The sequence below is a fragment of the Lithobates pipiens genome, unplaced genomic scaffold, assembly GCF_037356315.1.
Source record: "Lithobates pipiens isolate NorthernLeopardFrog02 unplaced genomic scaffold, aLitPip1_a1.2 Scaffold_1, whole genome shotgun sequence".
NCBI classification, from domain to species: Eukaryota; Metazoa; Chordata; class Amphibia; order Anura; family Ranidae; genus Lithobates; species Lithobates pipiens.
The window spans coordinates 184,123,670-184,151,217 of NW_027507685.1; positions in this window are offsets into that span (position 1 = coordinate 184,123,670).

Consider the following 27,548-nt stretch of genomic DNA (forward strand, 5'->3'; position numbering starts at 1 on the left):
ATTGCTGCATAGCTCCTTGAATTAGCACACCGTTTTTTTAGCATTTGTTATCAGAACTTGTCTATTGTTGCTGGAGCAAAGGATTCCGCCTGGCACAATCAGAAGTTTGAAGGTGACTGATTGTCCAACAGGGGAGAGGAGGGAAGGTCGACAACAGCTAGGACATTGGAGTCTATGGGTGATGTCACCACTCCCAAAATTCCTAGCTATTGTGCATCTCTCCTATCCCCTGGCACTGGCCGATATTGGGGGTGGGGGGCTCACATATCCAGAGCTGGCTGAAGATAGGCAAGTATATACATCCTTTTTTTTTTTAGATCAGTTAGTCAGTATAGGTGTTAGTAGGGGTTAGGGAGCATTTTTAGGACTAGTAAGGTTTTGGCTGAAATTCTACTTTAACATTTTGTATCTGATGATTGACAGTGCAGACAATGACCATCCAAGCTATGGTATGCTGAACAAAAGCAGGAATACAGACAGAGATCTATTTAGACACCATGCCGCCCTCAGCACACCAGAATCATGATGCCCTTTTGTACAAACACCACTTCTTGTGTCTTGTGACTAATTTGGCAAAAAAAAAGACTGCTAAAATGTGTCTCAATGGGCCTGTTTTACATGCAGAACAACTATTTAATGCTATAGAACAACTGAGAAGAGAAATGAATTGGTGCCTCTATACTGTAAAGTGTATTCTGGTTTCTCTGAGATTTACCTGCACTCCTTTTCCCCTACAGGTTCTCTTTCTGAATTTATCCACAAATGTCCAGCTGTGGTGTGCAGAGAAAGAAAACAAAATAAGGACAGATTGCAAATTTTAGACTTAGTCGTTTTTCTTCTTATCCTGCTTAGTTGAGGTCAGCTGAACCTGCAGGTAAGCTGTCAGTCCTGGGATAAAAATGCTGTGGCCAGGACATTCCCCACCCATGCCTATGGAAAAAAATAGATGAGTGACATTGACCTAATGTGGCCATGTGAGGATATTCAGTCAATGATTTCACAAGCATCCCTGCAAAACTGTGTAAGTTCAGCTGCATGGCTGGGAATTCCTTGACCAAAGCTTATTGGCCAAGGATTAGTAGCTGACCTTTTGGGTATAGCCAAGCATGGGTTTGCATCAAACCTAGAGCTGAATCTAAACTCATCCCCACTCTTGGCACTCATCCACAATTGCCTACATTTTTTTAACTCTTCTGTTTGTTGCTGACAAAAAGTAATTTTTTTCCTTAAAAATTAATATGTTGTTTGATTATGCAGCATGATTTAATGCAAACTATAACATTTTCCTCTAACTTACAAAATAATTTTGTATAGTGACATCACTTTTGCCCTAAATAAAATCTTAGCCAGTGTGCAAGGCAAAAAAAAATGTGCTGCTGAGGTCACTCTGGTCACAATGGTATAGAACAGTTTTTATCTTGATGAGATTGTGTACGCGGGTTGAATTCAGTTTTATGTACAGCACTCTAGTCTCTTGTGGTGCTACAACAAAGGTGACTTCCTAGCACAAGCAGCAGCAAAAAACAAGTTGTTTAAGGAGTAGCTCGTAAATCTGCCAAATGGTTTGCAAGGGAGCCAGGACAGCCAAAGCAACATTATGTAACAACCATTAAATTGGGTTATGGACAGGCAGAGCCAGAGGGCTAAAACAATGAGATATACTGAGGCTGCATGGTGGAAAATGGATAGATTTAAAAAAAATGAACATAAAAATAGGTTTTAGGTATAAAAAAAAAGTACACATCTCCAGTTGACAATCTGTCACCATTAATTGGATTGTTTCATCATAGAATTTTCCTATTAAGTTAAAATTAAACTTATGCCGCGTACACACGATCAGACTATCCGGCGGACTTGGTCCGGCGGACCAGATTCTGCCGGACAATCCGCCCATGTGTGGGTTCCGGCAGACTTTTTTTTCCCAAAAGTCCGGCGGACTTAGAAAGTAGTTTTGACTCAAAAATTGTTTTGAGATGAATGGACTTTCCCGCACACGGAGAAAAGTCCGTTCATTTTGAACGTGGCTCCAGGTAGCTGGGACTAGCGAAGGAAGTCAATGTCGCCGCCGAAGGGGGAGAGATTGACACATTGCTGGCCCCGTCACCTGGTATGGACTTTAAGGGGAAGCCCTACGCCGAAAAAACGGCGTGGGGGTCCCCCCCAAGGTGCATATCAGACCCTTATCCGAGCACGCAACCCGGCCGGTCAGGAAAGGGGGTGGGGATGAGCAAGCGCCCCCCCTCCTGAGCCAGACCAGGCTGCGTGCCCTCAACATGGGGGGGGTGCTTTGGGCCTCTTCAAGGGCCTCTTCCCGACAGCCCTGGCTGTTGGTTGTTGGGGTCTGTGGGAGGGGGGGCTTATCGGCTTATCGGAATCCCGGGAGCCCCCTTTAATAAGGGAGCCCCCAGATACCGACCCCCCACCCTATGTGAATGAGTATGGGGTACAATGTACCCCTACCCATTCACCTGATGAAAAAAATGTAAATAAAACACAACACAAGGTTTTAAAATAATTTATTGCGCAGGTCCGGGGGTCTTCTTCCGTCTTGGGGGGGTCTTCTTTCCGGATTCATCTGCTATCTTCTGCTCTTTTGCTAGCTCTTTTACTAGCGGAGGAGCCTGGCTTTCTTCTTCGTCGCCGCCCGGGGGTCTTCTTCCGACTTCAGGGGTCTTGTCCCCCTCTTCGAGCGTCTTGTCCCCCTCTTCGGTTCTTGCCGCCGCCTCTTCTTCCAACTTTGGAGATCTTGTCCCCCTCTTCGCTCTTCTTGCTGGGCCTCCGCTCCTTCTTCCAGCTCTTTTACTAGCAGTGGCCGGTCTTCTGTCTCCGGTGTTGCCGCCTTCTCTTCTTCTTCCTTGAGATGTTGACTCGACGCTGTCTCTGGCCACAATGACAGGGACATGTTGCTCGGCGACTTACATAGGGACAAAGGGCGGGGTCACCGGGTGATGTCCCCGCCCCTTATGATGTTACAGTCCCATTGTCCTTATATAAGTCACCGCACAACACGTCCCTGTCATTGCGGCCAGAGACAGCGTCGAGTCAACATCTCAAGAAAGAAGAAGAGAAGGCGGCAACAGTGGCGACAGAAGACCGGGCCACCACTAGTAAAAGAGCTGGAAGAAGGAGAGGAGGCCCGGCAAGAAGAACCTAAGAGGGGGACAAGACCCCCAAAGTCAGAAGAAGAGGCGGCGGCGACAGAAGACCGGGCCACCGCTAGTAAAAGAGCTAAAGGAAGAAAGCGGAGGCCCGGCAAGAAGAACCAAAGAGGGAGACAAGACCCCCGAAGAGGGGGACAAGACCCCCGAAGTCGAAAGAAAACCCCCGGGCAGCGACGAAGAAGAAAGCTGGGCTCCTCTGCTAGTAAAAGAGCTAGCAGAAGATAGTGAAGGAGTCCGGCGAGAAGACCCTCCAAGACGGAAGAAGACCCCCGAAGCCGTGCAATAAATGATTTTAAAACCTTGTGTTGTGTTTTATTTAAATTTTTTTCACCAGGTGAATGGGTAGGGGTACATTTTACCCCATACTCATTCACATAGAGTGAGGGGCCGGTATCTGGGGGCCCCCTTATTAAAGGGTGCTCCCAGACTCCAATAAGCCCCCCGCCCGCAGACCCCGACAACCAACAGCCAGAGTTGCCGGGACAAGGTGCTTTGGGGTGGGGGGGCCGCATGGTCCCCCTTCCCCAAAGCACTCCCCATGTTGAGGGCATGCGGCCTTGTAAGGCTCAGGAGGGGGGGGGGGCGCTCGCTCGTCCCCACCCCCTTTCCTGACCGGCCGGGTTACTAGCGGTGGCCCGATCTTCTGTCGCTGCCGCCTCTTCTTCCAACTTCAGAGGTCTTGTCCCCCTCTTCAGTTCTTCTTGCCGGGCCTCCGCTCCTTCTTCCAGCTCTTTTACTAGCGGTGGCCTGGTCTTCTGTCGCCGCTGTCGCCGCCTTCTCTTCTTCCCTCCTCTTCCTTGAGATGTTGACTCGACACTGTCTCTGGCCGCAATGACGGGGACATGTTGTGTGGCGACTTATATAGGGACAATGGGCGGGGTCACCGGGTGATGTCCCCGCCCCTTATGATGTCACAGTCACATTGTCCCTTTATAAGTCGCTGCGCAACACGTCCCTGTCATTGTAGCCAGAGACAGCGTCGAGTCAACATCTCAAGGAAGAAGAAGAGAAAGCGGCAACAATGGTGACAGAAGACTGGACCACAGCTAGTAAAAGATCTGGAAGAAGGAGCGGAGGCCCGGCAAGAAGAACCGAAGAGGGGGACAAGACCCCCAAAGTCATAAGAAGAGGCAGCGTTGACAGAAGACCGGGCCACCGCTAGTAAAAGAGCTAAAGGAAGAAAGCGGAGGCCCGGCAAGAAGAACCGAAGAGGGGGACAAGACCCCCGATGAGGGGCACAAGACCCCCAAAGTCGAAAGAAGACCCCCGGGCAGCGACGAAGAAGAAAGCCGGGCTCCTCCACTAGTAAAAGAGCTAGCAAAAGAGCAGAAGATAGCGGAGGAATCCGGCAAGAAGACCCCCCAAGACGGAAGAAGACCCCCGGAGCTGCGCAATAAATTATTTTAAAACCTTGTTGTGTTGTGTTTTATTTACATTTTTTTCATCAGGTAAATGGGTAGGGGCACATTGTACCCCATACTCATTCACATAGGGTGGGGGGCCGGTATCTGGGGGCTCCCTTATTAAAGAGGGCTCCTGGATTCCAATAAGTCCCCCGCCCGCAGACCCCGACAACCAACGGCCAGGGTTGTTGGGAAGAGGCCCTTTCCAGCATTTTTTCCGCCAGACTAAGCCCCTGTACACACGGTCGGAGATTTCCACAACCAAATCCGTCGGATTTTGCCCGTCGGATTTTGTCCGTCGGATCTTGTCCGAAACTGTTGCATACACACGGTCGGACAAACGTGATGACGTAATTTCATTATTATGGGACTACATTCAGGCTAGTAGCCAATAGCTTTGATGTAGGAATTTGATCTGAGCATGCGTGGCACTTGGTCCGATCAAAATTCTCTACACATGATCGGAGTATGTCCGATCGGCCCAGTTGGTCGGGAAATATTTCCAACATGTTGGAAAATTGGGTCAGACGGATATTCCGACGGAATCAGTACGATGCATACCACACACAGTCACATTATCCGACGACATGGTCCGATAGGACACATTCCGACGGATTCTCCGACCGTGTGTACAAGGGCTAAGCCCGCCGGATAGTCTGATTGTGTGTACGCGGCATTAAAAATCAGACACAGTTATGGTTGCACCATGATCTCTTCATTCAGGTCTTCATGGTATCATTTTGCCTGAGCATCAAGAGCCTCTGCATGTAATTGCTGGGCACTAAGGCTTCCTACAACTATTCAGTAGTGGACAACAGAACTTCTTTGCAAACACAGCAGCAATGAGGCTGATATAAAACTGTGTGTAAAGGAAGAACAGTTTTGTTGCCCATAGAAACCACATTCTTACTTTTACTATCTTCAACTGCATTTTATATGTCAACTCTTGGCAGTGCTCCTACTGGGTTCCCAGGGCATTTAACGAAACAGTGGAAAGTGGTTTGTTTTAACCACTTGCCGACCGCCGCACGACGATATACGTCGGCAGAATGGCACGGGCAGGCATATGGGCGTATATATAAGTCCCTGCCTTCCCGCGGGTGGGTGGCCCGATCGGGCCCCCCCCCGTGCCTGCGGTGGTCGGCATTCGTTCGGGAGCGATCCAGGATGAGGGGGCGGCCATTCATTCATGGCCACCCCCTCGCGATCGCTCCCGACGAATAGAAATGCTCCCTGACATCACTTCCTCTCCTCACAGGAGAGGAAGTGATGTAATCTCTCCTCCGTGTCGGTATTTTTCGTTCCGGCACCGAGGAGAGAGGATCGGTGAGTTGCACCAACACACCACACGTACAGTAGAACATGCCAGGCACACTCACACCCCCCTTTTACCCCCCGATCACCCCCCAATTACCCCTGCCCCCCCCCAGTCACAGTGACACCAATTGCATTTTTTTTTTTTTGCATTGGTGTCATTTGTGACTGTAATAACTGTTAGGGCAGTTAGGGTTAGCCCCCTTTAGTTCTAATGTGCCCCCCTAACCCCCCCAATAAAGGTTTAACCCCGTGATCACCCCCCGTCGCCAGTGTCACTAAGGCTGGGTTCACATTGCAGCGGTTTATGAGAACGAATGTGATTCGCACCGCACTGCAGTGCAAATCACATCCGATCTCTGTGCGATTCGAGTTCAGCCATACAGATAGTATGGCTGAATTCGCGCCGCACCCGCCGCACCCGCCGCAAATTCGCACGGGACCCTTTTTTTGGTCCGCAGCAGAATCGGATCGCATGGGTGTTCACACCATGCGATCCGAGTTTGCAGATCGCACTGCGATATGCGAACTGATCTGGGGGTGTCATTAACATTTCACTGACACTCCCAGCAGTTCGCATAGGGCAGTGTGAACTGCCGCCGGGAGGCATGCGATGCGGGAACCCGCCGCGGATTCGTGGCGTTCCCGCATCGCTCCAGTGTGAACCCAGCCTAATAAGCGATCATTTTTCTGATCGCTGTATTAGTGTCACAGGTGACGCTAGTTAGGCAGGTAGGTATTTAGGTTCGCCGCAACTTTTTATAGCGCCAGGGACCCCCATATACTACCGCATAAAGCCTCCTGATTGCCCCCTAGTTAACCCTTTCACCAGTGATCACCATATAACTGTTACAGGTGACGCTGGTTGGTTAGTTATTTTTTATAGTTTCAGGGCACCCGCCATTTATTACCTAATAAAGGTTTAACCCCCTGATCACCCGGCGGGTGTCATTTGTGACTGTAATAACTGTTAGGGCAGTTAGGGTTAGCCCCCTTTAGTTCTAAGGTACCCCCCTAACCCCCCCAATAAAGGTTTAACCCCGTGATCACCCCCCGTCGCCAGTGTCACTAAGGCTGGGTTCACATTACAGCGGTTTGAGAACGGATGTGATTCGCACCGCACTGCAGTGCAAATCACATCCGATCTCTGTGCGATTCGAGTTCAGCCATGCAGATAGTATGGCTGAATTCGTGTCGCACCCGCCGCACCCGCCGCAAACTCGCACGGGACCCTTTTTTTGGTCCGCAGCAGAATCGGATCGCATGGGTGTTCACACCATGCGATCCGAGTTTGCAGATCGCACTGCGATATGCGAACTGATCTGGGGGTGTCATTAACATTTCACTGACACTCCCAGCAGTTCGCATAGGGCAGTGTGAACTGCCGCCGGGAGGCATGCGATGAGGGAACCCGCCGCGGATTTGTGGCGTTCCTGCATCGCTCCAGTGTGAACCCAGCCTAATAAGCAATCGTTTTTCTGATCGCTGTATTAGTGTCACAGGTGACGCTAGTTAGGCAGGTAGGTATTTAGGTTCGCCGCAGCTTTTTATAGCGCCAGGGACCCCCATATACTACCGCATAAAGCCCCCTGATTGCCCCCTAGTTAACCCTTTCACCAGTGATCACCATATAACGGTTACAGGTGACGCTGGTTGGTTAGTTATTTTTTTATAGTTTCAGGGCACCCGCCATTTATTACCTAGTCTCACTAGTGTACCCCTAAATTTAGGGGTGTCTACTTTCCAAAATGGGGTCATTTGGGGGGCGTTTGTGCCATCTTGGCATTTTATGGCCTTCAAAACTGTAACGCCCTTAGAAAGCCTGAAGGCGGTGCTTGGTTTTCCCAAAAAGTCCCACATATGTGGTATCCCCGTACTCAGGAGAAGCAGCAGAATTTATTTTGGGGTGTCATTTCACATATGCCCATGGCATGCGTGAGCAATATATCATTTAGTGACAACTTTGTGAAAAAAATAAATTAAAAAAAAAAGTTTGTAATTTTCCCGCAACTTGTGGCAAAATATAAAATATTCCATGGACTCAACATGCCTCTCAGCAAATAGCTTGGGGTGTCTACTTTCTAAAATGGGGTCATTTTTGGGGGTTTTGTGCCATCTTGGCATTTTATGGCCTTCAAAACTGTAATAGGTAGTGAGGAGTGAAGTCAAATATTTACGCCCTTAGAAAACCTGAAGGCGGTTCTTGGCTTTCGGGGGCCCCGTACGCGGCAAGGCTCCCAAAAAATCCCACACATGTGGTATCCCCGTACTCAGGAGAAGCAGCAGAATTTATTTTGGGGTGTCATTTCACATATGCCCATGGCATGTGTGAGCAATATATCATTTAGTGACAACTTTGTGAAAAAAAAATAAAAAAAAATTAAAGTTTGTAATTTTTCCGCAACTTGTGGCAAAATATAAAATATTCCATGGACTCAACATGCCTCTCAGCAAATAGCTTGGGGTGTCTACTTTCTAAAATGGGGTCATTTGTGGGGGTTTTGTGCCATCTTGGCATTTTATGGCCTTCAAAACTGTAATAGGTAGTGAGGAGTGAAGTCAAATATTTACGCCCTTAGAAAACCTGAAGGCGGTTCTTGGCTTTCGGGGCCCCCGTACGCGGCTAGGCTCCCAAAAAATCCCACACATGTGGTATCCCCGTACTCAGGAGAAGCAGCAGAATTTATTTTGGGGTGTCATTTCACATATGCCCATAGCATGTGTGAGCAATATATCATTTAGTGACAACTTTGTGTAAAAAAAAAAAAAAAAAGATTTTTTTTGTCATTATTCAATCGCTTGAGGCAAAAAAATAAAATATTCAATGGGCTCAACATGCCACTTATCAATTTCCTTAGGGGGTCTACTTTCCAAAATGGGGTCATTTGGGGGGGGTTTGTACTGCCCTGCCATTTTAGCACCTCAAGAAATGAGATAGGCAGTCGTAAACTAAAAGCTGCGTAAATTCCAGAAAACGTACCTTAAGCCCCATACACACGGTCGGACTTGTACAAACTTTTCCGTGGACTTTTGTACAAAGTGTGTTGTCCACAAGTTTGTATTGCATACACACGGTCGGACTTTTTGACAACAAACACGAACGTAATGACGTCACAACGTACTGACGCCGCTTCAAAAGAGGACGTTCAATGACTCCAGCGCCACCTTTGGTCAACTTCTGTATTGTAGTCTGATCGTTTGCAATGGTTCTGAGCATGCGTGTTTGTACCTTGTACAAAAGTCCGATGCTTTTGCATACACACGGTCGGACTTTGCTCCATCGGACTTCTGTTGTCAAAAAGTTTGTCCGTTCGCAGAGCCAACAAAAGTCCGATGAAAACAGAAAAAGTTTGTCCGATGGAGCGTACACACAGTCGGATGTTGCTCCAAAACAGCTAATTTGCATGTTTGTTGTCAAAAAGTCCGACCGTGTGTACGGGCCTTTAGTTTGTAGATGTGACAACTTTTGCGCAAACCAATAAATATACAGTTATTGACTTTTTTTTTACCAAAGACATGTGGCTGAATACATTTTGGCCTAAATGTATGACTAAAATTGAGTTAATTGGATTTTTCTAATAACAAAAAGTAGAAAATATCATATTTTTTCAAAATTTGCGGTCTTTTTCCATTTATATCGCAAAAAATAAAAATCGCAGAGGCAATCAAATACCATCAAAAGAAAAGAAGAAAAGGGAAGAAAAGGACGCAAATTTTGTTTGGGTACAACATTGCATGACCGCGCAATTACCAGTTAAAGCAGCGCAGTGCCAAATTGTAAAAAGACCTCTGGTCATTTACCAGCAAAATGGTCCGGTCTGAAAGTGGTTAAAGTGCTCCAACTGCTATGTCAATCACCATTATGCATGTTTTAAAAAAAAAAAAAGTTTAGCAGGTATATAGTTACATAGTTAGTCTGGTTGAAAAAAGACACAAGTATATCTAGTTCACAGTTAATCCAGGGGAAGGCTAAAAACCCCAGCAAAGCATGATACAATTTTCTCCAGCAGGGGAAAAAGAAATCCTTCCTGATCCCTCGAGAGGCAATCGGATATTCCCTGGCTCAACTTTACCTATAAATGTTAGTATCCAGTTTTATTATGTAAACTTTAGGAAAGAATCCAGGCCTTTTTTTAAAGCTTACTGTGAAGAAACCTTTCTGTATTTGGAGATTAAACCTCTTTTCCTCCAGACATAAAGAGTGCCCCTTGTCCTCTGTGATGACCTTAAAGTGAATAACTTAACGCCAAGTTCACTATATGGACCACTCATGTACAGTATTTATACACGTTGATCATATATCCTCTTTTCAAGAGAGATTACATTCAGTTCCTCTAATCATTCCTCATAGATGAGCTCTTCCATGTCTCTTATCAGTTTGATTGCTCTTCTCTGCACTTTCTCGAGTTCCCAATACCCTTTTTTGTGAACTGATGCCCAAAACGGAACTGCATATTCTAGATGAGGTCTTACTAATGATTTGCACAGTGGTGAATGATATTTCTCTCTTTGTAGTCTATAACTCTCTTAAAGTGGAGTTCCACCCAAAAATGGAACTTCCACTTTTTGGAATCCCCCCCCCCCCCTCCGGTGGGTGTCACATTTGGCACCTTTCAGGGGGAGGGGGGATCAGATTCTGGTATTTTCTCCCACTTCTGGGCATAGATATCCACAGTATCTGCGGCTATATACGCCATTTGCGCAGCCTCTTCTTTCACCCTGCATGTCTTCTTGGAGACACACAGGTCCCAGAAGACAGCAGGGACCAGTGGGATTGCGCAGCACGACTCGCACATGTGCAGTAGGTAACCAGGCTGTGAAGCAGCAAGGTTTCACTTCCTGATTCCCTTACCAAAGATGGCGGAACCTCCACCCGAGAGCCAAGGGACAGATCAGCTTCAGGTGCTGACATCGTGGGCGCCCTGGACAGGTAAGTGTCCATATTTTAAAAGTCAGCAGCTGCAGTATTTGTAGCTGCTGACTTTTAAAAAATAATAAATTCCGCTTTAATACAAGAAAGGATTTTGCTTGCTTTGGAAAGTGCAGCTTGGCATTGCATTAAACATATGATCTACCCAATCTTTCTCCACCATTTATTCCCCCAGTTGTACTACTTCTAGTATGTAGGATGCATGCATAGTCTTAGCCCCCAAGTGCATAACTTTACATTTGTCAATGGGGATGGGTGAATGGTTTGGTCCGAACATTGGCTATTTGCCTGTTTGCCTAATGCCGCGTACACACGACCGGACTTTTTGACAGCAAAGGTCAGACGGAACGAGTCCGTCGGACAATTCGATCTTGTGTGGGCTCCATCGGACCTTTGCTTGCCAAAAATCCTGCGGACTTTAGAAATAGAACACGTTTTAAATTTTTCCACCGGAACTCCGCCGGATCGAGAAATCGATTTGTGTGTATGCTAGTCCGATGGACAAAAACCGATGCTAGGGCAGCTATTGGCTACTGGCTATGAACTTCCTTATTCTAGTCCAGTCGTACGTCATCACGTTCAAATCCGTCGGACTTTGGTGGGATTGTGTGTGGCCAAGGCCATTCATTCGTAAAGTCCGTCGGAACTCCGTCGAAAGTCCGTCAGAAAGACCGTCGGACCTAGTCCCTCGAAAAGTTTGGTCGTGTGTACGCGGCATAACAACCAAATTCTCAGGACGTTTGACTGTTTGTTCAGCCTGCCGAACGACCATAATGCACTGCACCTCTGCATAGTGCATTGAAAGCCCTGATTGGCTGAAGCAATGAAAGCTTTGCCCAAGCAAGGCACAGAGCACTGTCAGAGCCATGATTGGACGCTATCATGATCCAATCGTGTCTCATTGCTGTTAGTCCCGCCCCACACTATAAAAGTATTCTTCCAATAGCAGCCATTTTCAGTGTGATATTGGCGTGAAGAGAGATAGAACAGGACTCTGTTCATTGCTATTAGACAGTGTGTTTTAGTGTGCTATTCTGATTTTCAGTGTAGAATATCAGTTTAGTGTGAATCTAGGGATAGTTCAGTGTGAGTGTAGTGTAACCATTCATCTTTACATTAGTGTGAATGTAGGGATAGTTTAGCCAGTGTGAGTGTAATGCAACTACCATGTATCTTTACAATAGTGTGAATATAGGGATAGTTCAGTCAGTGTATGTGTAGTGACCGTTTAACACAGTATATTTCATTGCGTTACTGCAAGTTTAATGCTGTATATTTCAGTGCGTTACATGCTGTATAATGCAGTACGTTTCTGTGCATTAGTGCATGCTTAAAGAGGGGTTTTACTTCCTGTTTTGCTCCCTGCAAGGCCTCTGTAATGGCAGCAATGTGAGATTTTTATCATGACTGTGACATTATGGTGGAGAGATTGGACACGTTTGGCGCTGTTTGGGGCCATTGACATTTATATAGCAATCAGTGTGATTAAAAATGCACTGATTACTGTGTAAATGTGACTGGTAGTGAAGGGGTTAACCAGTAGGGGCGCTGCAGGGGTTAAGGTGTTCTAGGGATGTGTTCTAACTGTAAGGGGGATGGGTTACATGTGACATGACACTGATCACCGCTCCCGTTCACAGGGAGCTGCGATTAGTGTCCTGTCACTAGGAAAAAGTGGGAAATGCTTGTTTACATCAGCATTTCCCCGGTCTTCCTCTCTGTGAGACGATTGCGGGTATCCCCGTGGACATCGAGTCTGCGGGACCTGCGATCACACTCGCGGAGTTCGTGGTGGGCGGGTGCGTGCGCCAACAATGCTGCATCTTAAAGGGCAACATACAGGTACGTTAATATGCCTGTATGTGCCCTTCTGCCGACGTATAGTATATCGGTGGGAGCTGGTCGGCAAGGCGTTAAGCATCAATAAATCACTGCTCATTTAAAAATGATTTTTTTACAAACTTTTTTTTTCATTGATACTGTACATGTCCCCCCAGGGCAGTACACAGACCCCCATAACCATTGTATGCCCAATTACTTGCATATACACCTTCAAAATGGGCACTTTTGATTTTTCAAGTTCGGGTCCCATAGACTTCAATGGGGTTCATTATTCGATTCCGAACTTTTGCGATGTTCGAAAGTTCTGGTGCGAACTAAACAGTCCATCCTTATTTATCAATATTAAACCTCATTTGCCACATAGATGCCCAATTAAACAGTGCATTGAGGTTGGCTTGTAAGTTGAAACCATCCTGTAAGGATGCTATTCCACTGCATAGCTTGGTGTCATCTGCAAAGACTGAAATGGTACTTTTAAATAAGTAGCTATAGGAAACCTATTGAAATGGTGAGGTGATTGGATGCAGGCATTGTTTGGCTGAAAATTATCCAACTGACAAATCATGACTGAAAAAAATTGCTTATACTGACTCACGTGGTGTCAACTGGGCCACTCGCAGAACACATTTTTACTGATTTGGGAGGAATCTGACAAAATATGATCAGTGTATGACCAATATAACACTAAAATAGCAAATGTAAATGCATTCAATAGGGCCAGGCTGGGGAGAAGTCAACTTAGACTACTTGTTTATTTAGGTTCCATAAAAACATATAGAACATGATGGTGTCCTTTTTGGCAAGTGAACTGACAACTCGTAATTAAGGATAAGCCAACCCCCCCAACCCCCTCCCCAAACCCTGGTTCGTTTTGCACCAGAACATGCAAAGAGGCATTTGGATGAACAAGCGAACACCAACACAAGTCTATGGGATACGAACATGAAAAATCAAAAGTGACAATTTTGATTTTTGCGGCTTTCGAATTTGCTGCAAACACTGCATAATGTTCGCTGTTCAACAAGCAGACAAACACCCGAAGTGAGAGTCGAATGTAACATCGGGCTCATCCCTACTCATGATCTGCAAAAAAATAAAACCGATCACCAAGTTGCCCTTCTTTAGCGCACAATTGTCTCTTTTGTGGAACTCGTACACACTTTCTTAATGGGCTGGCTGGCATGTGGCTCTATGTTAGACTCACTAGCAGTTCACTAGCAGCTGGACCCCTGTTATCCCTAAGAACTGCCTTCTCCAGTCCCTCCAAGCATTGCCACAGTGACCCTAAAGTTCCCTGATGGTGTTTGTTCCTCTTGTGTCCCCAGTTTACTCCTGTCTGTATTCTGCTCCTGTGATTCCAGTGCACTCCAGATTGTTTCCTGCTCTTGTGATCCCTGCTTTTGTAATCCCAGTGTACTTCAACCTGTACCCTGCTCCTGTTAGCCAAGTGTGTTTCAGCCTACATCCCATTCTTGTGACCCTGTGCTCTTCACCATGCATCCAGCTCCTCTGCACTTAAGTCTGTTTCATGGCCCTGTAATTCTGTGCACTCTTGTCTGCTTTTAGAGTCCAAATGTAGAGGATGGTTTTCGCCACCCTGGTTTCTGCCGATACAATATGTAGGACTATTTAACCATTTTTTGAAGCCACTTCAGACAAGCCGTTACTTCTGGTTTTATCTGATTCATAGATTGCCTGATCTCCTCGTTGGGAAGATTAACCACAACATTTGTTTACCATTTAATATATGTGGACTATTTCACCGGGACTCACATTCTAGCTACCGATACCTTTCAGTATCGACACACTTTCACATTTATGTTGTATTTTTAGTGAATTAATATTTGACTTTTTTCACGTAATTGCATATTTTATTATTTATGTGCGGTATATTGTCAGCTTTATTGCCGACACTCTCTCACTTATTTAGCGCTACACTATTTGTTACTTTATATTCACTGAACTTTGTTTGTTTGAGTGTTAGCTGCTGACCCTCATTTATCTCTAGTTTTTCTCTATCACAGCGCAGTGTTTTCCCTTTAAAAATATGCCATGATTGCAATTATTTGGACCCTAGTTGTCACGGTATTGACTGCATATTGCTACATTTTACACATTTGCCTATGTTCAGCTCAGTGCTATGGTGTCATCTGTGTGACTGTGGGACTACAACAGTACTGTTTGTTTCTAGGACCATATTAAAATTGTTTAATACATTACAAGTAGGGATGAGTTACTGGTTCGATCCCAATTTTGATTATTGGAGGTTTGGCAAATTTCCTGCCACCTTTTGAGGTTTGACTTCGCTGGACACAATTTATTTTGGATGAGTCGAACCTCCGACAACAGTGACAGTGAAACATTTAGCAGTGGTATTACTACCACTGGTATATAATTTGGGGGAGGACTCGCTTATTTATTTATTTTGCCTGGGGTCTCACTTTACAGCGGTGTTCCGCCCAAAAAAAAATTAACAGGCAGCAGCTACACATACTGCAGCTGCTGGCTTTTAACAATAGGACACTTACCTGTCCTGGGGTCCAGCGATACCTGCAATGCAGCTGAAGTTTACATCAGCTGTCAGATGCTGGCACTGCCATTGCGGGTAAGGGTATTCGGCAGTGTAGGGTATTCATGCCATGAACCCTACTGAGCATGCGTGAGGCCCCACTCCTCTCTCCTACTGGCTCGGCGACAGAGAGGGGAGGAGGGAGCCCCGCAGTGATGTCATGGGCCATGGCCCGGACTCCCAGAAATGGGAACAGGATACCTATCAAAGACATGTATCTTGTCCCCGCCAAAAGGTGCCAACTGTGGCACCAGAGGGGGAGACGAGGCAGCTGAGCGGAAGTTCCACTTTTGGGTGGAACTCCGCTTTAAAGTTCATATCATACTTGAAGGAGGGTCACCTATTAGTATCTCTGACAAAGCCTCATTTAGGATAAGGGTCTGATATAGATGAAAGGAATCCCCAGCTGCTCTGTTTACAAACCAAACAAAAAGCAGCTGGATGTCTCATTTTTGCTGGTAATTTAAACACATTTTACTCTGTAAATATCAGTGTTGCTATAGTAGGTTGTATACATCACATGGATGCATCACTTCAGAGGTAGGGTCAAGGCATCCCCTAGACATGTTGTTTAATGGAGTTTTGTATTTTTAATGTTTTTCTTTGCATTACTGAAATCACTACTTCCAGACAAATTTTTCATAGATTTTTTTTTGTTCCAAGCATCAACTACCCTTTTGGTAAAAAATAAAAAAACTTTATAAGATTGGTTTTGAACTTTCCTCCTGCTAGTTTGAGATCATGCCCCCATATTATTATTCTCATGTTCTTGCTTTGGAACACGTTACCCATGGCAGTGACCACCCCTCCTCCCCCATACAATTTATTTGACAATCCCTTGCATATTAGCCTAGAAAATAGGCAGAACTGTTTTTAACATTCAACTCCCTTTGACTTCAATGGGATCCAGATTCCAGCACCCAAACTTTACTCATGTTCGCAGAACCCTGCTTGAACTGAACCTATGTGTATTTGGCTGATCACTACCCCATTTTTTTCTTTGTAAATGTCAGCTTTGCTTCAGGAGGGTGTATGCATTGTACACATGTGTCACTTCACAGGCAAGTTAAGGGTGCACTCCCCATGCATGTTGTTTAATGGAATTTTTCATTTTTAAATATTTAGCTTTAAGCCTCATAAAAATATATCGCTGCTCTCTTTCAAAATGAATTTGAATTTTTTTTCTGCTTTGGTACATGTTCCTCAGAGAAGTCCCCAGTCCTCTATTTCATTGTTTTGACAATCCCTTGCCTAGTAAGACTAGAAAATGGCCATTACTGTTTTCTAATAATCCACACTCATCCAGACCCGCCTTAAACTGAACCAAAATATGTTTAGCTCATCCCCACTTACAGGCAAGTTTCATAAAATTATAATATTATCAAAAAGTTAATTTATTTCAGTAATTGAATTTTAAAAAGTGAAACGCCTATATTTTATATAGATGAATTACACACAGTAATACAGTGAATATTGTGATATATTTCAAGCATTTCTTTCTTTTTTGATGATTATGGCTTACAGCTAGTGAAAACCCCAAATTCAGTATCTGAGAAATGTTGAATATTACATAAGACCAATAAAAGTATTTTTATTACAGGAATGTTGGCTCACTGAAAAGTATGTCCATTTACCATGCACTCAATACTTGATCGGGGCTCCTTTTGCATGAATTACTGCATCAATGTAGCGTAGCATGGAGGCGATCAGCTTGTGGCACAGTTGACGGGTTATGAAAGCCCAGGTTGCTTTAATAGTGGCCTTCAGCTCATCTGCATTGTTGGGTCCGGTGTCTCATCTTCCTTTTGACAATACCCCACAGATTCTCTATGGGGTTTAGGTCAGGCGAGTTTGCTGGCCAATCAAGCGCAGTGATACCATGATCATTAAACCAGGTATTGGTACTTTTGGCAGTGTGGGCAGGTGCCAAGTCCTGCTGGAAAATGAAATCAGCATCTCCATAAAGCTGGTCAGCAGAGGGAAGCATGAAGTGGTTTACCTGGGACAAATGTTAGTTTCTCATTTGGCCTTTCCCTTGAATTCTGGAATTGCTGCAGTACCCTGCTGTCCCAATTGGGTGTCACTGGCACTTGCAGATATAGTTATGGGACAAAAGCATATCTTTTAATATTGAACTGTTGTGTCCTTTCTGGCTCCTACTAATAGCGCATGCTGGAATAGGCTATAAAAGCTTGGGGAGTGGTCTGGTGAGCTCTGTCCTCCAGGCTGTAGCTTGAGGACACGTTCAGTATTGTGCACTGTAGGTCTGAGTTCTATGGGACCTAGCAGAGGATTGTTTGGGCTACCCTGCCTGGTTGAGGAGGGTATACTTCCTAGGTGGAAGAGCAAGGAAGATGCCTGCACAAATTATAAATCCAGATGACTGCACTCCCTTATTCTTTAGAGCAATACTTTCATTTAAAAACAGTCTATAAAAGCAGCTCAATGGTTCAAAAGTATGCACAAGGGAGTGAGAGACAAGTGTAAGACCCCCCTATATAGGTGCTAGGATTAGTTAGATTTAGTGCTGGTTCATTGTGTTCAGTGGAGTTAGGTGTGTATTTGTTAGATAATTTTGCTTGCCTCACTGTAGCCAGTGCAACTGGCTAATAAGGTCTTCTTTCTGCTTGCTCGCTCTGCTTTCCAGAAAGCTGTATAATTCTCTGGAACAAACAGTATCTCACAAAAGTGAGTACACCCCTCACATTTTTGTAAATATTTTATTATATGTTTTCATGTGACAACACTAAATAAATGACACTTAGCTACAATGTAAAGTAGTAAGTGTACATCTTGTATAACAGTGTAAATTTGCCTCAAAATAACTCAACACACAGCCATTAATGTCTAAACCACTGGCAACAAAAGTGAGTACACCCCTAAGTGAAAGTGTCCAAATTGGACCCAAAGTGTCAATATTTTGTGTGGCCACCATTATTTTCCAGCACTGCCTTAACCCTCTTGGCATGGAGTTCACCAGAGCTTCGCAGGTTGTCACTGGAATCCTCTCCCACTCCTCCATGACGACATCAGAGACCTGATGGATGTTAGAGACCTTGCGCTCCTCCACCTTCTGTTTGAGGATTCCCCACAAATGCTCAATGGGGTTTAGGTCTGGAATCATGCTTAGCCAGTCCATCACCTTTACCCTCAGCTTCTTTAGCAAGGCAGTGGTTGTCTTGGAGGTATGTTTTGGGGTCGTTATCATGTTGGAATACTCCCCTGCAGCGCAGTCTCCCAAGGGAGGAGATCTTGCTCTCCTTCAGTATGTCACAGTGCATGTTGACATTCATGGTTCTCTCATTGAACTGTATCTCCCCAGTACCAGCAGCACTCATGCAGCCCCAGACCATTACACTCCCACCACCATGCATGACTGCAGGCAGGACACATTTGTCTTTGTACTCCTCATCTGAATTTCGCCACACATGCTTGACACCATCTGAACCAAATAGGTTTATCTTGGTCTCATCAGACCACAGGACATGATTCCAGTAATCCATGTCCTCAGTCTGCTTGTCTTCAGCAAACTGTTTGCGGGCTTTCTTGTGCATCATCTTTAGAAGAGGCTTCCTTCTGGGATGACAGCCATGCAGACCAATTTGATGTAGTGTGAAGCATATGGTCTGAAAACTGACAGGCTGACCCCCCCCCCCCTCCCCCATCCCTTCAACCTCTGCAGCAATACTGGCAGCACTCATATGTCTATTTTACAAAGACAACCTCTGGATATGATGCTGAGCATGTGCACTCAGCTTCTTTGGTCGACCATGGTAAGGCCTGTTCTGCGTGGAACCTGTCCTGTCAAACAGCCACATGGTCTTGGCCACAATGCTATAATCCAGGACTTTTGCTTCAGTTTTTCATAAAGGAGTTAATTATCCTCAAACTGTACATAGTTTCGGTTGCTGTGCTTCTTCAGGTCTTGAAGAATCACAGCAAGGGTGAAATGTGCATTACCTGTCTCTTGTGTGTACGTTTGTATTATCGAGTTGCTTTTATGGACTGTTTTTGAATTAGTAAAGTATTGCTCTGAAAAATAAGGGAGTGCAGCCATCTGGATTTTCATTTGCGCATGTACAGTGGCAATTTGGGTTAGCACCCCCTCCTGTGTTTGGAAAGTGGATGTTAATTGACAACTTGTCTTGAGCAGCGGTAGAAGTTGACAAGAAGGGTGCCTTGCTAGGGGATTGGTGTTTGTCCTCAGAGGGTCCAGGGACTATCTTGGACTAATGGAGTCTGGAAGCCCTTGTTGCAATTGGAGTCCTATCCCTAACCCTCTTGGTCTGTGAGGTCAGAGCAATACAAATACAAAATACTAAAGTGACTGGTGGCCTTCCTTGTCATGAGATGCTCCACTGTGGACATGGATCCACCCTGAGGGAACTGCTGGCCTTCTCCCTGCTGGCGGCGAGTCCGCTCCTTTACACCCAAGCAGGAGGGCTGCTACAGTATTGACCTGAGCAGTTGAGCAGTCTTCTCAAATCACTAATTTTAGCTGTACCTGTAAACACAGGTTTGCAAACACATGTATTCTAGATGCCAGCTTGGCACTTGGCTTGGCTTTCACATACACATTTGTAAGCAAATGCAATTTTTTTGCAAGCTAGCATATATACAGACTAAAACTTTATTTGGTCTTGGCATGGTAATACTTAAAAAAAGTATTTTGTGTGATAAGTGGAACGTTTTAGAAAACAAGAAAAAAAAAAGAGAATGCTAGCTGAATCTATCCTTAATTGGTAAAGTAGAAAACCCAATTGCCCTGTGCCCTATCTTGCATATGTAGATGAAGACTGATACTCCCTCATTCCTTAATGGTTGCGTATTGTGCACAAAACCATTGTCATTCCCTGTTGCTCTAGGTAGGAGAAGGCTGTGTGACTACATAAAGCCTTCTTACTTCTTGTCGCTGTACCAAATTTTCTGCAAATAGATCTGTGTTTTGTAAGCTCATTTATTTATAGTACTCTGCTGTCAAATGAGTAGACTGGTGAATGGTCATTGGCCTCACTTCACTTGCTCTGATAAATTATGATTCACCAATGTACTCAAGTATTTCAATGAACAGATCCATTTATAAATAAAACAAAAAATAAGATAAATTTAAACAATTGTCTGTTTTTTTAAGGTCTTTAACCACTTGCTTACTGGGCACTTAAACCCCCCTCCTGCCCAGACCAATTTTCAGCTTTCAGCGCTGATGCATTTTGAATGACAATTGCGCGGGCATACAACACTGTACCCAAATGAAATTTTTATCATTTTTTTCCCACAAATAGAGCTTTCTTTTGGTGGTATTTAATTACAGCTGGGAGTTTTATTTTTTGCTAAACAAACAAAAAAAGATGCAAAAAAAAAATCATGTTTAATAGTTTGTTATAAAATTTTGCAAACAGGTCATTTTTCTCCCTCATTGAAGTGTGCTGATGAGGCGGTACTGATAGGCTGCACTGGTGGGCACTGATAGGCATAGTTAAGGCGACACTAATAGGCACAGATAAGGTGGCACCGATAGGCACAGATAAGGCGGCACCGATAGGCACAGATAAGGCAGTACTGATGGGCACAGATAAGGCGGCACTGATGGGCAAAGATGGGCACAGATAAGATGCACGGATGGGTGGCACGGATGGGTGTCACTAAGAGGCACTGATAGGTACCACTGATAGATGGGACTGATGGGCACTGATAGTTGGCACTGATAGGTGGCACTGCTGGGCACTGATGGGCGGCACTGATGGGCACTGGTAGATGACACTGATGGGCACGGATATGTGGCACTGGGGTGCAGCACCGTTGTTGAGGCAGATTGTGGGCACTGATGGGTGGCACTGTGGGCACTGCTGGGTGGAACTTTGGGCACTGCTGGGTGGCACTATGAGCACTACTGGGTGGCACTGACGGGAGGCACTTATTTATTAATGAGGTGGCACTGGCAGGGGGCAGATGGGCACTGGCAGGGCTGGCCGTGATCGGGACTGATGTCCCGATCACGGCCGCCGGTGATCGGTTCTTTTTTTTTTCTCCTCGCACTGTCAGCGCGAAGAGGAATAATAGCCGATTACCGTTAGAGCGAGAGCAATAATTCTAGTCCTAGACCTCCTCTGCAACTCAAAACATGTAACTAGTAAAAAAAAATTTATGAAGAAAAAATTACTAATCTGCAAAATTTTATAACAGAAACAAAGAAAAATTCATTTTTTCGCAGAATTTCCGGTCTTTTTTCTTTTATAGCACAAAAAATAAAAAAACTGAGAGGTGATTAAATACCACCAAAAGAAAGCTCTATTTGTGTGAAAAAAAGGACAAACATTTCATATAGGTCCAGTGTTGCATGACTGAGTAATTGTCATTCAAAATGTGAGAGCACCAAAAGCTGAAAATTGGTCTGGTTATTAAGGGTGTTTAAGTGCCCAGTGGTCAAGTGGTTAATAATAGAGCTTGCAGTCAGTAGTGTTAGGAGATAGTGCGTGCTGTCTGCGTGCTCTGTACCCAGTACATACCGCTATAATATAGGGCAGGCCCCTACTTTCAAACATCCAACTTACAAACATCTCCTACTTGCAAACGGAAGGAGACAGCAGCAAGTGAGATGAAAAAAGACGGATGGCAAAACAAATTATACAGGGGTGATAACCCTTCCCTATGTTTTCCAAAAAGCTTAAAAATAGTTTTTTTGACTGGAGCTACACTTTAAAAATGTACCAGTTGAAAATTACAAACAGATTCAACTTAACACAACAAACCTACACAGTCCCTGTCTTGTTTGCACCGCCTGTATACTGCTGTTCTGAGTATATAGGGCCTGGGGGCCACACGCATTTCCTTTTTTTAATATGGGTGCAGGGTTCCCCTTAATATGCGTACAAGACCCAAATAGGCTGGTAATGGGCAGGGAGGGCTACCCATGCCATTTTTCTCAATGATTTTCAACCATATTGCAGGAACCAGATATAACATTAAAACCGCAAGCAGTTTTAAATGGTGTTATTTCCGTTAAATGTCATTTTGTGCAGGGACTGTTCTAAACACGGGAAACACGTGGCATTTCACAGGCATACTACAGACACCCCCCAGGCACCATATTTAAAGTAATATTTCACTTTTTTTTTTCACTTTAATCGTCATTAAAATCAGTGCTCCCGCCAAAACGGCCGTTTTAAAACTTTTTTTTTGCATTGACCCATGTCCCCTGAGGCAGGAGTCAGGTCCCCAAACCCTTTTTAGGACAGTATCTTGCATATTAGCCGTTAAAATTAGCACTTTCCATTTCGAACGTTCGAGTCCCATAGACTTCAATGGGGTTCTAACGTTCGTAACGAACGCGGGGGCCGTTCGCAAGTTCTGGTGCGAACCGAACCGGGGGGTGTTCGGCTCATCCCTACTAGCCATATATCTGCTGCAGATTCTTATTGATGTGCCTTTGCAGTGATGTCAGGTTATACTATTGGTGCACAACCTGTAGCCCTTTGGTGCTTGCCATGAGGCCCTTGGACTCTCACCTGTCAGCAATGTGGGCTTTTTGAGGGTAGGGACCAATGTGAGTGTGCGATGTACAATGTACAGGGATAGGGACAATTGTAGACACTCATTCAGGTTAAACGGGATGGACTGGTGTCTTTATTCAACCTTACTAACTATGTAACTATGTAATGAGAGCATTGACTTTGTAAAGGCACTGTAATGGCAGTGATCACCATTTTCATGTAACATGACCACAGTCTCTGGCCATCTAATACATGTCTTCAACCACACCTGTAGCATTTCTTTAGTAAATCTCTGGTGTCTTCTGTAGCATTACAGTGTGTATACTGAAAATTTTGTGCAGCCCCTTGGTGACGTCAGGAGCTGTCACTAATGATTAAATTGTTCCACCAGTTAAATACCTGCTGATGGCTAACAATGAGTGGATTGCTTTGCCTGAACCACAATTTGCAGATTTTAGGCTTGAAGCTGATGTTTTCTAAAGCTTGCTGATTCACCGCAAAGCTTCTAGAGCATTAAATCTGTTATGGAAAAGATATAACTTAATAATGGGTTAGGTACTTAATAAAGTGCATGTATAGCCCAAACTTTTTTGTAAAGAATGTTTAAAACTCCTTGTCTTAATATTTTTTTGCTGCCTTCAAAGAAGGGAGATTCCTTTTAATTTCCTGTTCTGCAGGTGCAACAGAAAGTAGAAGGAAAATGCTACAGAGTTAGAGGAAGTCCTTAGACAGATGTTCTTTTGACAAGTGGGTTTCCCATTACTTTTTATCTTGGTGACAATGATCACTTGGATAACCGGAAAGGGTGAATTTACTTAGTAGGGACACGGACAGCAATAAAATCTTGCGTCCCTTCGGTGTTTGCCCTTGTTTTGCTTTGTATCCTTTAAAGTTACTGCTGTGGTAAAGCAAGGAAACATAAAAACCTGTGCAATATATTATGTGTGTTTACTAAACAAGAATGCTGTACATACGTACAAACCGCTTACAATTGTAGGGAAACAATACAAGGCTTACATAGTTTTACAGATATGCATACAACACATGAACACCTTGTTGGCAAATTAGCATGAACTGTCTGTGTACAATAGGGATACACTAAAAGTCACTTAGCTTGGTTTATAGCAGCTACACAATCTCCATAGGTAACCAGGACTCCAGGCTCTACTCTACAAGCGATTTGCAGGAAATTGGGAGCTAGGGTCATCCCCAGGTAAAGTGACTTCTGGTACAGACTTTCCTTCTTATTTCTTGTGTCATAATGGAGTCTTTTGGCATGGACCTTCCTTATTGTCATGGGACCCTCTTCCTCCTTTACTCTTTCTGGTGATCTGGAGTCATCTTTCTTCTATCCAGGACCTCTTCCAAAACTCTTCTTTACAGAGTCCTCAAACCTAGTGCTATTATGAAGTAGTCAATCAAGTTAATTTGCATTTCAATAGAAGCCGAGGTTCTGAAAACAAAACACGATAACTAAAATGTATAATTCCATATATTTATACTATGAAAAGCACTAAAATACCCACAGCAACAGAGCCATGAGGATTTTGGAGATTCAGCAGTCGGCAATGGGGAGCATTGATTTTGTAAAGGGACTGCACTGATCTCTAGCATTTTCACATAAAATGACCGCAGTCTTTGACTGTTTTCTACAACATGTCTCCAATCTCTAACCACATCTGTAGCATGCCTTTAGTCTTTGAAAGGTTCTTTAGTGCGTCTGCTCTCCCTGTCTTCTGTAGTATTAGGTACTGTATAACTAAAAGTATGTGCAGCCCCATGGCTATATGCTCCCTATAATTCATAAGTTGATACATACTGGTTGTCCACCACACCTATCCAACACATGAAAGGATTCCACTGTTCATCCACCCAGGCATGGTTTCTGTTCTAAGGACAATTCTATACACTACAAACAGAAACACATGCCCTAAAATCAGTTATCTCTTTTTGTTCTCATTGGCGTGGGTAACAGCACACTACACTGACCTTTGCACTGCCTTTTTAAAAAGGCTTGTATATATTTCTGCTAATTACTTGTTGCATTATATATACACAATGCAGCCGGTGTTCATGGCTGAGAGCCTAGCCACACCGTCTGTCCTTACCATGAACAAGGCCTCTGTGTAGTTCTCTGGGATTTCTGCGACATCAGATTAACAAATTGGTAATCATTAATAATTCTAAGCAGGCGGTGATAAATCGGAGCTCTCCCATGATGGAGCCCGACATCAGCTCATAAATCACTCAGATTACTGGTGGATTTTTTAAAATGCAACGTCAAAATGTCACAGATACTAATAGCTCTGCTAGATGTGGATTACTTATCTACACTACATCTGAGGAGTGACATGGGGCAGGGAGGTAAGACGCAGAACACTGTGAATACAATCTGCCTTGTACCTACTGACCAGAACATGGCTTGTCACAGGGCTCCTGCAGACAATCTGATATTTTAGCATAGGAAAAAAGCAGTTCATTTTTTTGGATTGTAGCTTTAGATGTTTAATCTCTACAAGGGATAATATGTTAATAGTTAGAATGCTGGATATACATTATACAGTGTTTCCTACCAGATTGATATATTCTTCATTATCACCTGTTATTGAATAGTGTAAAGGTGTAGGAACAAAAAATGCCTTTATAGGAAATACATTTTCAACACCTATTGCAGCTACTGTCCAGCGTGATGGAAATAATATGAATTAAGCGTTAGAAAATAGTCATTATACATGCGTCATATTTACACAACAGTGGTGGAACCCTTGTTGCTATTTGGTTTGTGTAAAAACTGATCAGAGTTCTGCAAGTGCAATAGAAGATGACTTAACCACTTAAGGACTAAGCCTCTTTTTGAGATGTGTTGTTTACAAGTTAACTGTTTTTTTTGCTAGAAAATTACTTAGAACCCCCAAACACTATACATTTTTTTCCTAACACCATAGAGAATAAAATGGCGGTCCTGGTAATACTTTCTGTCACATTGTATTTGTGCAGCAGTCTTACAAGCGCCCTTTTTTTTTGGATTAAAAAAATAAGAAAACCGTAAAGTTAGCTCAATTCTTTTTTTTATATTGTGAAAGATAATGTTACGCTGAGTAAATTGATATCCAACATGTCACACTCCAAAATTGCGCCTTCTTGTGGAATGGCAACAAACTTTTACCCTTAAAAATCTCCTTGGGCAACATTAAAAAAATTTGACAGGTTGCATGTTTTAAGTTACAGAGGAGGTGTTCAAACCACACATGTGAGGTATCGCTACAATCGCCAGAGCGAGATAAATAATTCTAGTTCTAGTCTAGGACTAGAATTATTTATCTCGCTCTGCCGATTGTGGCGATACCTCACATGTGTAGTTTAAACACCGTTTTCATATGCGGGCGCTACTCACATATGCGTTCGCTTCTGCGAGATTAGCAGGACAGGGAACGTTTAAAAAAAATTCTTATTTATTTTACCTTTTATTTTTACACTGTTTTAAAAAAAAAAAAATTGTGTCACTTTTATTCCTATTACAAGGAATATAAACATCCCTAATAGTAATAGAAAAAAGGCATGACAGGATCTCTTAAATATGAGATCTGGAGTCAAAAAGACCTCAGATCTCCTATTTACACTTAAATCCACCGCAGAGACCACAATTATCGGAAACCAGACCACCGGCTGAACAAGAGGATACCGATATTATGGCAGCTAGCTGCTGCCATAACAATGATATCCCCCTTCAAAGTAAGGATGTATATCAAAGTGCGGTGGTCCGGAAGTGGTTAATCAGTTCAGCAGTTAGATGGCTACTCATGGCTAATAATGAGAGGACTGGTTTGCCTAAACCAGCATTTGCATCTGTTGTGCTTAAAGAAGATGTTTCACCACAAGGCTTATTGAACCTTCAGGCGGGTAGCAGTTTACATGTTTGTCATTCAGGGGATGGGTAGAACGGAAAATTGGATTTAGATATTTCCAAATTAAAGTGTAAAAGTGTTAAAGTGTAGCCCAAAACCTTTTTTAACGTTGTAGGGAATGGTTAAAAACAGTCTCCGTTTATTTTTTTTCTGTCTATGAAGAGGGGAGATTTATTTCCTGTCCTGGATTTCCCATCACTTTTTATCTTGAGTGATGAATGATGACCACTTTTTAGAAAAATAAGGTTGGGTTTGGTCTGAACCCATGTCTGAGCAATTCCAGAAGGAAGTTGTCAGTGCTGGCTCAGTAGCTGCAGCCAGAACATTCCCCTCCCCACAGTTGCATGTACAGAAAGATGCAGGGGTGCTCCTGACATCATTGACCTAATATGACCACATTGCCATATTAGGTTATTGACATTGACCTAATATTGCCATATTTCCATAATGGGTCTATGATGTCCCAAGCGTTCCAGTCCATGTATACAACAGCAATAAAAAAACCAAGACTTCTAATCCTTTCTTGTTTTATCTAAAGCTAAAAAAAATTCAGGCTATGCTTTAAAGTGGTTGTAAAAAAACACATATGCATCGCATATTAGCACATAATGGAATGCTTACCTTAGAACGAAGCCCTCCCGTGGCGCCCGGTCATGCTGAAACAGCTGACATCTTCCCTCGGTCTTTCTTCCAGGTTTGCAAGTTCAGGCTATGTGATTGGCCAAAGCAGCGATGACACTCAGTTCCGGTACAAAGCTCTGAAGCTCAGGCAAAATATGCCAGACCTTCAGAGCTCATGCGCCAGACATGTCCCTGGGCTGCATGCAGGGTGAATATCTCCTAAACTGTGCACGCTTAGGAGATATTTATTTTACCTACAGGTAGGCCTTATTGTAGACTTGCCTGTAGGTAAAAATAACAAAGTGGGCTTTAC